Source organism: Ornithorhynchus anatinus, chromosome 2 (genome assembly GCF_004115215.2).
Source record: "Ornithorhynchus anatinus isolate Pmale09 chromosome 2, mOrnAna1.pri.v4, whole genome shotgun sequence".
NCBI classification, from domain to species: Eukaryota; Metazoa; Chordata; class Mammalia; order Monotremata; family Ornithorhynchidae; genus Ornithorhynchus; species Ornithorhynchus anatinus.
This window is the reverse complement of record NC_041729.1, coordinates 35,064,358-35,076,219: the sequence shown is the minus strand read 5'-3', so window position 1 is coordinate 35,076,219 and position 11,862 is coordinate 35,064,358.

The following is an 11,862-nucleotide window of genomic DNA, read 5'->3' as shown; positions in this document are numbered from 1 at the left end:
TCTCCACCTTACTCTCCTGATCTGAAAGGACGGAAGAAAAGCCAGGACACTCTATCAGGTGCTGGCCTTTTGCTTCTCGGCTCCAGAACCAACCCTCCCCCTTCTGCTAATAATAATAATAATAATTACAGTACTTGTTAAGCACTTACTATGTGCCAAGCACTGTTCTAAACACTGGGGTAGATACAAGTTAAATCAGGTTAGATAGTCCCTGAGCCACATGGGACTCACAGTCTTAATCCCCATTTTACAGATGAGGTAACGAAGGCACAGAGAAGGTAAATGACTTCCCCAAGGTCAAGCAGCAGATGGGGAGGAGTCAGGATTGGAACCCAGGACCTTTCGATTCCCAGGCCTATGCTCTAGCCACTAAGCCATGCCACTTCTGCTGCCCTTGGGGTGCCACCGTTATCCTCCGACTCCCCTGAGCATCCGTTCTCTCGGAGAAGAAGCCACTCTTGTATCTCTAAAAGACCCAGGTTTTTCTGTCATTTATAACAAAAAAAAGCAAAAGGAGAGAACTTTCAAAACCACTGAATGAAAAGCATCGATTCAGGAATTTGCAGTCAGAACGGTTCTGTGAGATCAACTATAATAATTGCGATACTTGTTAAATGCTTACTTGTGCCAACCACTGTACTAAGCCCTGGGGTAGGTACAATATGAGCAGATCGGACACAGTCCCTGTCCACGAGGGGCTCACAGTCTAAGAAGGAGGGACACCCAAGTATTTTAGCACCATTTCGAAGATGATGAAACTAAGGGATAGAGAAGCTAAGTGGTTTGCCCAAGTGGCTGGGCCAGCATTAGAATCCAGGTCCTCTGACTCCCAGGTCTGCGCTCTATCCCCTAGGCCTCGCTGTTTCAGACGTTCGAGTGGAGAGAGACTGGTGGGCCTGCCGATGGCAGTTGTAATGAGTGAAATATTGGGGAGGGCAGAGTGAATTTGGAATTACTGATGACGCCAGGTCCAATTTTGCCCTTTTCAGGCCCAGGGGATGGGTGGTGGCCTGGATTTGCCGTAGATCTGCTAGACAGGCTTTTCCTGCCTGGGGCAGACCTAATCTTGATCTTGGGCTGCTTCAAACACACAAGAAAACCTGGGTGAGAGCAGAACGAGCAGAGGGAACTCTGCTCTTGGTTTCCCCTAGCTCCTGGACCTGGTTTTCCTTTTGCCGCCCAGAGGAGGCCTCACCACCGAGCAGAGGCCTTGGCATCAGGAGAGAAAGTGAGCACTGGTAAAAGGAAAGGGGGAAGGGGACTTGAACGAGCCGATTGATAGCATTTTACAACAGTGTCCTCCGGCCCTACTTTAGTACTGATTGCTAAATGCTGGCTGGGGTGAGGCTTAATGGTGTTTATTCCTGTCACACCAAGGGGGCCGATTTAGGGGGGAAGATTTAGGTGTGCTTTGGTTGGGGCTTATGGCTCAGTCTGGGACTGCTGGTTGTTCCTCCTCTGCCGATGGCCAGGTGGCCGACCAGGGCAGAAATTCCTTCCCGAAAGACAAGTCCCCTTGTGGGTGGCCCAGCCCGCAGGATCCTCTGGAAGACAACAGAGATGAGTCGGACAGTCATCCCTGAGATATCCCACCCTAGCCTGGATCCCGGATTCTAGGCCGAGGCTTTGGGCTCTTGGCGGGGGTATCAGCTGTATGGGAGGATTACCCACCACCAGGCCTGCCCTTGATGTCGGCAGTGAAATCATCAAGAGAGAGGGGAATGGGGGCTGACTGTTCATTCCCGGTCAATTTCGGGGTCCTAGTCAGGATGGACAAAAGGAGCTTTCCTGGATTCACTAAACTCCATCCAGTTGGAGTTGGACAGAAGCTTTGGTTTACAAGAGACACATTACGGGCATTACTAAGCACTTTGTGGGCTCTAGTTTCCACTAATTACCTGCTCCCCAAAATGTGAAGAAATGTGGGGCTGGGGTTTTTTTGTCTGGGATGCCTTCAAAGGTCGCCCCAGAACCCTGCCAGGATGGAGATCCCTAGGATGGATACTGTAGTGCCCTGCTCTGCCTTACAGCACTGACCTGGTTAACCAAAGAGAGGTTATTTACCTTCTCCCTCGAATGGAGCGGGTGGGAAGACTGTCACCACGCTGTATTGAAAAAGGGGGAGAAGAGATGATCATGTCTCTTGTGGTGAAGGCTCTGCCGTTGTTATTTATGAATGTGTGCATGGATCTGAGTATAATATCCAGAAAAAGTTAACAATAAACTCATTTGTGCATTACGTGGACCTTGCGATGTGGCTAGCGTTTGGGGATTTGGGGTGGCCCAAAGGGAGAGGCGTCGACTTGGGCGGGACTGCTCGTGACCCCCTCCCTTCTTCCCACCCAGCTGAGCCAATCTCCCTGGACCCTGATGCCAAACTCAGCTGGTCACGGTTCGAGTTACCCCGGTATAAGTTTTCTGTTACCGGTCCCTGTGGCAATCCGGTCTGCTGGAGCACAGTTCTTACCTTTCCAGGAGAATGGATTAGGCCTTTGGAGGAAAATCAAGAGCAGCGAGTCAGCCCAACTTGACTGCTGTCTGTTTCACCCCATGGGAACGGCCCATTCCATTTCTTCCCCTTTGCTGCGCTTTCCCTCGCCCATGCCTGTCTCTCAGCCTCCACCCCTCCCTTTTCGTGGATCACCACTTCACTCCCCCGAGAGGCTGGCATGGGCATAGAGGAGAAAACAGCTCAGGTGCTGCACGTGGTTAGAGGGGGCCCTGAGCAGCTTGGCTCTCTTAGCCCAAATGCCTGGCCTAATGACTTGTGCAGGAGACCTAAGGTGACGTGACAAAGTGGAAAGCAGCTTGGCCTAGTGGAAAGATCATGGGCCTGGAAGTCAGAGTATCTGGGCTCTAATCCCAGCTCTACTACTTGCCTGCTGTATGACATTAGGCGAGTCACTTAACTTCTCTGGGCCTCCATTTTCTCATCTGTAAAATGAGCTGCTGTATGACCTTAGGCAAGTCACTTAACTTCTCTGGGCCTCCATTTTCTCATCTGTAAAATTGTGAATTCAATACCTGTTCTCTTGCCTCACTAGGTTGGGTGGGTCAGTCCCACGTGGGTCAGGGACTACGCCCAAACTGATCATTAATGGTATTTATTGAGCACTTACGATGAGCAGAGCACTCTACTAAGTACATGGGAGAGGACAATACAGAGGTGATTATCTTGTCTCTACCCCAGTGCTTAGTACAGTCTGGCACATAGTAAGCATTTAACATATTTTTATAATTATTACTAATAAACTGATAGTAAATCAGTCTCTTGGTGCAATCATCACAGTGCTCTCCACACAGTAAGCGCTCAATAAGTTCCATTGATTGATTCATTTCACCTAACCCACCCTCTACCTCTGCTCTGCTGAGGCTCAGAAGCCCCTCTGATGTCGACTTCGGCCGATGGCAGAGGCCCCTGGGAACAGAGAGGGAGAAGGTAAGGAGTCTCTGCCATGACTAGTCCTGCACCTAGAAAGTTTTATCCTTCGCCATTCCCAGGCTGGTATTTTTAACTAAAATGAAAGTGCACACATATACACACACCCTTCATCAGCTGTTCACATTGAGAAGAAAATTCTCAGGCGAAATGGTGATAGGATCTAAACCCGTAAAGAGCAGTAGCCTCGCTGGATCACTGAGCTTCTGGAAGTGTAAGCAGTAAGCTTGTTGTGGGCAGGGAATGTGTCAGTTTATGTTTATATTCATTCATTCATTCATCCATCCATTCATATTTATTGAGCGCTTACAATTTGCAGAGCACTGTACTAAGCGCTTGGAATGTACAATTCGGCAACAGATAGAGACAATCCCTGCCCAACAGGCTCACAGTCTGAAAGGGGGTAACAGGCAACAAAACAAGTTGCCAGGCATCAATACCATCAAGATAAATAGAATCATAGATATATACACATCATTAATGAAATAGAGTAATAAATAATATATACAAATATGCACAAGTGCTGTGGGGAGAGGATGGGGTAGAGCAGAGGGCGGGAGTAGGGGGAAGGGGGAGGGGAGGAGGGGCAGAGGGAAAGGGAGGACTCAGTCTGGGAAGGCCTCCTGGAGGAGGTGAGCTCTCAGTAGGGCTTTGAAGAGGGGACGAGAGGTAGTTCGGCGGATGTGAGGAGGGAGGGCATTCCGGGCCAGATGTAGGACGTGGGCCAGGGGTCGACGGCGGGACGGGCAAAAACGAGGCCCAGTGAGGAGGTGAGTGGCAGAGGAGCAGAATGTACGGCCTGGGCTGGTGAAGGAAAGAAGGGAGGTGAGGGAGGAGGGAGCTAGAGGATGGAGAGCTTGGAAGCCAAGAGTGAGGAGTTTTTGTTTCATGTGAAGGTTGATAGGCAACCGCTGGAGGTTTTTGAGGAGGGGAGTGACGTGCCCAGAGCGTTTCTGTAGAAGGATGATCCGGGTAGCGGAATGAAATATAGACTGGAGTGGGGAGAGACAAGAGGATGGGAAATCAGAGAGGAGGCTGATGCAATAATCCAGTCGGGATATTATGAGAGCTTGTACTCTCCCAAGAGCTTAGTGTAGTGCCCTGCACACAGTAAGCACTCAGTAAATACAAATGAATGAATAAAAGGCTCCCTTTGCCCCAGGTGGGATTGTTCAACCACACAACTGCCAAATCCTTCTCCTAAAAAACTGCCAGGAAGGGGCAGCACCACCCAACTCAAATCAAAGCTGGAGCAAGGAGCGGGGCGGGGAAGGAGAGCGAGCGTGGCCAGCACAGCTGCTGGAAAAAAGAAAAAAAAAAGTAAAGATGAATCGAAAGTGAATTCCCTAATCAGGCGGTGCGGTGTCCTTGAATCATTTTCAGCCTTTGCTTCAATTGCCTCACTGCGCTCTCAGGTCACGTCCGGGCCCCTTCTCTTCCCCGCCGGCTGGTTCTGACACATGCTAAATTAGAGCTCTTGGTAGCAGGCTGCAGACTCCAGAGCTAGGCTCCGGTGAGAGCCCTCAGCGGATGTCAAGTTGAGAAACCGGGGAGCCTGAGAAGGCTGAGGATCTCCAGCTGTGGCCTCTGTGGGAGGTGGGGTGCGATCTGCCTGGAATCCAGATCCAGCCCCCAGGCTCTTCCTTTTTTATGTTTTTTAATGGTATTTGTTATGCACTTATTGCGTGCCAGGTCTTGTAATCAATCCATCAATCAATCATTTATTGAGCGCTTACCATAAAACAGACACATTCCCTGCCCCTAATGAGCTCACTGTACTCAGCACCGGGGTAGAAAATCAGGTTGGACACAGTCTCCATTTTAATCGCCATTTTACAAATAATAATAAATGATCGAATTTGTTAAGTGTTTACTACGTGCCAGGCACTGTTCTAAGGGCTGGGATGGCTACAGGCAAATCATTCAGTCGTATTTATTGAGCGCTTACTATGTGCAGGGCACTGTACTGAGCGCTTGGAATGGACAACTCGGCAACAGATAGAGACAATCCCTGCCCGACGGGCTCACAATCTAAACGCGGGTTGGACACAGTCCCTGTCCCACATGGGGCTCGCAGTCTCAATCCCCATTTTACAGATGAGGGAACTGAGGCACAGAGAAGTAAAGTGACTTGCCCGAGGTCCCACAGCAGACAAATAGTGGTGCTAAAATTAGAACCCGTGACCTTCCGACTCCCAGGTCGGTGGTCTAGCCACTCCACGATGACTGAGGCGCCGCAAAGTTAAGCAACATGCCCAACCCCATGCTGCTTCCTGACCCAAGACCCGAAAACCCTCCAGAGCTACTCTGCCTAGCTCGATGAACCTCCATCCTAGTGTTATTCGCTGCAGTGAGGGCAACCCAGGGAATAGAAAAACGAATCCCTTCAATCAATCAATGTCAATGGTATTTTTTGAGTGCTTACTATGTGCAGAGCACTTTACGAAGAGCTTGAGAGAGTTAACAGACATGCTGCCCGCCTTCCATCACCACCTCCTAGAGACCCACCAGCTCAGCCCCGGGCATTCGCTGGCATCAGGCAGTCCGGGGCAGTGAGGTTTGACGGGGCAGACGGCAGGTCTTAGAAGATGCAGGGGAAGGCTCGGAGCGCAAGGTGACAGTGGGGAACGTGGATGGGACCAGTGTCGGTTTTGCGGACGAATAGGGATGTTTACAGCCGAGTGAGTTTGGAAAAGTACCTGCGATGGTGTTCTACCTCACCCCAGAGAACTAGTATCCTGACGCTTTGAGCCAGATCCAAGATTCTGCCTAAAGAGATGAGTGCCAGTGGGAGTCCGGTGCGGCCTTTTTTTTAAAAACACAGATTGAAGGGACTTTGTGCAGCATTTAATTTTGAACTAAGCCAAGGGAGTCAGAACTGTGGGCCGAAAGAGAGGACACCAGCTGCAGTCTGCTTTCCCCTTCCCCATCTCTTCTCACCTTCCTCTTTCCCCTCTCGGAGTGCGCACAGCCCAGCTGCAGTGATTGGAGAAACAGCATGGCCTAGGGGAAAGAACCCGGGCCTGGGAGGCAGAGGACCTGGGTTCTAATCCCAGCCTTGCTGCTTGTCTGCTGCATGACCGCGGGCAAGTCACTTAATTTTTCTTTGCTTCAGTTACCTCATCTCTAAAATGAGGTTTGAGATTGTGAGCCCCATGTGGAACGGGGACTGTGTCCAACCCGATTTGCTTGTATCCACCCCAGTGCTTAGTACAGTGCCTGGTACATAATAAGCATTTAACAAATAGCACAATTATTATTGTTTTATTACCTCATCTGTAAAATGGGGAACCATATGCTATCTGATTATCTTGCATCTACCCCACCGCCTAGGACAGGACTTGACACATAGTAAGCACTTAACAGATACCATTTAAATAAAAATCAAAAGACAAGCAAACCCCAAAACCAAAGTAGTCGACTGAATTCCAGTCAGAGAAGCCGAGAGCTTCTGGCAAGGAACATGCAGTTTCCTTTCTCTTCCTCCTCTTCTTCCTCTTCTTTCTGTTTTTCTTCTCTCCTTCCTCTGTACCTTGGTCTAAGTGGCTCCTCCCAAAGAAGAGGGGCTGGGAGGCCCTGTCAGAGGCAGCGTTATCATAAAACTCTGGGGATCAGGCCAGCGGTTTCTTGGGTGACTCATCTCCCTGTCCCATCGCATGGCAGAGGTCGAGGCTGACGCCCAAGCTACGTACTCTTACACACAACTTTCCTTTTAGGGGACCCAGGGCCGGCTGTACCCCCTAGGGAGCCAGTCGGGACCCCCGAGTTCCCGCTGAGATGCTCGACTCACGTCCCCATTACGTCTCCTGTCCATCCCTGACGACCCTTCTGAAGCGATGGTTGTAGTCGATAGGGCTTTTCCCTCGACTCCATTTCTCAGTCTCAGCATCCTGCCTTTTGGATTGCTCTTTTTTCCTGAGATTCTTCCTATTTATCACTGTTAACAGCACTTTTGACTGTAGTAAGCATTCAAATGAATCAAGTTTTCACACTCGCACACATTATAAATCAGTAATTTCCCCCACTGTTCAGGCTTCTGGGCTCTTCTCCTTTTCTTTCATCTGCCCCATCTCTGCTGTGAAACAAGAACTCGGGTTTTTGTTTAGAGGGCAATCGGCAGGACTGACAGAGCTCTCAGTCAATCAATCAGTGGTATTTATTGAGCCCTTATTATGTGTAGAGCATTTTTCTAAGCACTTGGGAGAGCAGCATGGCCTAGTAGATAGAGCTCGGGCCTGGGAATCAGTAGGACCTGGGTTCTAATCCCGGCTCCACCACTTGTCCGCTGTGTGACCTTGGGCAAGTCGCTTCACTTGTCTGGGCCTCAGTCACCTCATCTGTAAAATGTGAATTAAGACCGTGAGCCCCATGTGGACCAGGAACGGTGCCCATGCTGATTTGCTTGTATCCATCCCAGCGCTTAGTACAGCGCCTGGCACATAATAAGCACTTAACAAATACCAAAATTATTATTATTATAATACAGGAGAATAAGTAGACACGTTCCCTGTCCAAAATGTAAGCAAGATCTGCTGTTGGTTGGGGGGACCGGGAGGAAGGCGGGGTGCTTGGTAAGGGAGCCTCTTGGTTTTGTGTGGTCACTCAGCTCCCTGCTTGACTCCCCTCCCCGCTTCCTTGATTGTGCTCCTGGGGCCCTTCCCAACTTCCAAGGAGGAAGTATGAGTTGACTGGTGAAAGTCTAGAGCAGGGAGAGCAAGGGTGGAACTACAGTTTGCTTCCATCTTAAGGAAGTGCCCAAGGACTGAACTGATCTAAGGTCCCTCCCAAGGAGATGTGGCACAACCAGGCAACCTTGGTGCTTGGGTGTCTTCTTTTTTTTTAAATAGTATTCATTGAGCGCTTACTGTGTGTCCCACACTATACTAAACGCTGGGATAAATGCTAGCTGATCAGGTTGAACATAGTCCCGGTCCCACATGGGGCTCACAGTCTAAATCCCCATTTTACAGATGAGGTAATTGAGGCACAGAAAAAAGAATTGACTTGCCCAAGGTCACAGCAGACAAGTGGCAGAGTTGGGATTAGAACCCAGGTCCTTCTGACTCCCAGGCCTGTGCTCTATCCACTAGGCCACGCTGCTTCACACCTTCCCCGGCGTAGCCGCCTGAGCTGAGAGTATCTGGACCTCAGCCTCCTTGGAGAGCAACTCAGATTTTTACCTTGGAAGCTTCTGGTGTGTCAGACCCCATCATCTTCCAGCAAACCCAGAAAAACAATTCAAGTCCCTCCTCCCTCCCACCAGAGCTCCCCGGAAACAAATGCTGCCCTATAGCCCTTGAGATGGGAAGGTCACCATTTTGGATTCCTACCACCCAAGGATTAAGGCTCGCGCTTTCAGCCTGGGTAAGTAGGAGGATGAGGCAGTGTGGACAAAGAAGTAGAGGAATTGAGGAAGGTTCCAAATGGCTACTGTTCAGCTTTCTCTTCTACTTTCCTCTCAGAAGCCACTGTGGTGGTTTCTGTGGCTGGTGGGAGGAGGTTTTGAACACAATCAATCAATCCATCATATTTACTGAGGTATTTATCGCAGGCTTACTGTGTGCAAGGCACCGTACTAAGCGTAGCCACTACTATATGGCCACTGTTGTGCCAGGATCCATCGGGACCACGTCCACCAGTGGCAACCACACTAACGGAAGCCTCGTGGCCCAGTGGCCTCCTCCACCTGCTTCCTGCTGGTTGGTACCGGCAAAGCCCACCTGCCGAATGTCAGGGAAGGACTTCCGCTGTCAGGGCCTAGGTAGTGGCCCCTGACAGGGGTCAGCGGCAGATGACACCCAAATCTATATCTCTTTCCCTCCCTCCAGGCTCACATCTCCTCCTGCCTTCAGGACATCTCCACCTGGATGTCCTCCCGCCACCTCAAACTCAACATGTCCAAGACTGACCTCCTTATTTTCCCTCCCAAGCCCTGTCCTCTCCCGAACTTTCCCATCACTGTAGACTGCACAACCATCCTTTCCGTCTCACAAGCCCGCAAACTCGGTGTCATCCTTGACTCCTCTCTCTCATTCACCCCACATATCCAATCCGTCACCAAATCCTGCCTGTCTCACCTTCACGACATCGCCAAGATCCAAACTGCTATCACTTTAGTACCATCCCCCATCCTATCCCGACTGGATTACTGCATCAGCCTCCTCTCTGACCTCCCAACCTCCTGCATCTCCCCACTTCAGTCCGAACTTCACTCTGCTGCCCGGACTATCTTTCTACAGAAACGTTCTGGGCCATATCACCGCCCTCCTCAAAAACCTCCAGTGGTTGCCTGTCAACCTTCACATGAAGCAAAAACTCCTCACTCTTGGCTTCAAAGCTCTCCATCACCTTGCCCCCTCTTACCTCACCTCCCTTCTCTCTTTCTACGTCCCAGCCCGCACGCTCCGCTCCTCTGGTGCTAACCTTCTCACTGTGCCTCGATCTCTCCTGTCTCGCTGCCGACCACTGGCCCACATCCTACTTCTGGCCTGGAATGCCCTCCCTCCTCAAATCCGCCGAACAATCACTCTTTCCCCCCACTTCAAAACCCTACTGGAGATGCACCTCCTCCAAGACTAAGCCCCCTTTTCCTCAGCTCTCCCTCCCTTCTGTGTCACCTCGACTCATTCCCTTTGCTCTCTCTCTCCACCCCCATCCCACAGCACTTATGTATATCTGTGGCTTAGTAGAGAAAAAGCATGGATCCGAGGAAAGAGCACCGGCTTGGGAGCCAGATGTCGTGGGTTCTAATCCTGGCTCTGCTACTTGTCAGCTGTGTGACTTCGGGCAAGTCACTTCACTTCTCTTTGCCTATCTCATCTGTAAAATGGGGATTAAGCCTGTGAGCCCATGTAGGACAACCTGAATACCTTGTATCTACCCCAGTGCTTACAACAGTGCTTGGCAAATAGTAAGTGCTTAACAAATACCATTATTATTAATACTATATATATCTGTAATTCTATTTATTTATATTGATACGTTTACTTGTTTTGATGTCTGTCTCCTCCCTCTAGATGATAAGCCCACTGTGGGCAGAGATGGTCTCTCTTTATTGCTGTATTGCACTTTCTAAGTGCTTAGTACAGTGCTCTGCACACAGCAGGCACTCAATAAATACGATTGAATGAATGAATGGACAGCTGCAACAGTCCCTTCTCCTCCCCCATCCTCTTCTCTCCCTTTTTCTCTCCCCCTTCCCTCTTATGCCTCTATTTCTCTTCTCCTCCACACTTCCCCTCCCTCTTTCCTTTCCCTTTTCACCTCCACCACTTTCCTACTTTCCCTTTATTTCTCCACCTTTCCCCCCTTCCCTTCCTGCCCCTCTTTCTCACTCCCACCCCATTCCTCCTTATAAACCCCAGCTAGGAGCCCCCAGCAATTCCTCTTGTAGAGAGGATGAAAACATTTGGAAGCAAATCCCAGATTCTCACCTGCTGCTCTTCCTCTAGGGATGCCTAAGATATTCCTGACTGGGTACAAAGAGACACACGTTGGTGCAGATAGAGAAGCAGTGTGGCTCAATGGAAAGAGTCCGGGCTCAGAGGTCATGGGTTCGAATCCCGGCTCTGCCACTTGTCAACTGTGTGACTGTGGGCAAGTCCTTAACTTTTCTGTGCCTCCGTTACCTCATCTGTAAAATGGGGATTAACTGTGAGCCTCACGTGGGACAACCTGATTATCCTGTATCTACCTCAGCGGTTAGAACAGTGCTCTGCACATAGTAAGCGCTTAACAAATACCAACATTATTATTAGCATTATTATAGAGGGAAAGGATTAAGGAAATCCACTCGTCCTCCACCCTCCAATGGCTCGGTTCACTGAAGTGGCCACTAGAAGACGCCACAGGACCATAAGAAAAATTAATCGGTTCTCCGGGAAAGGCAGCCTTGGACTTGGATTTTTTTCCTCACACTCCAACCTATTGCCCAGATGCCAGACCCACCCAGCTTTCTGCTTCAGTCTCCTCAGACCCTCTACCTCCTGCTGACTTCTTTCTCCCTTTGCAACAGCTTCACTCTCCCTGAGGGTGCAGAGTCTTGACGAAGGCAGAATTTGGGGGGAGGCAAGAGGGCCACGTGTCCTGACCTCCCTTCCCTTTGGGTCATGGATCAGGGGCATTGAATCCACGGGGGCAAGGGGAATGTCACTGTTTACTGTTGTATTATACTTTCCCAAGCCCTTAGTATAGAAGCAGCATGGCATAGTGGATAGAGCCCGGGCCCGGGAGTAAGAAGGTCGTGGGTTCTAATCCCGGCTCTGCCCCTTGTCTGCTCTGTGACCTTGGGCAAGTCACTTTACTTCTCTGGGCCTCAGTTACCTCATCTGTAAAATGGGGATTGAGACGGTGAGCCCCAAGTGGGACAGGGACTTTATCCAACTCAATTTGCTTGTATCTACCCCAGCGCTTAGTACAGTGCC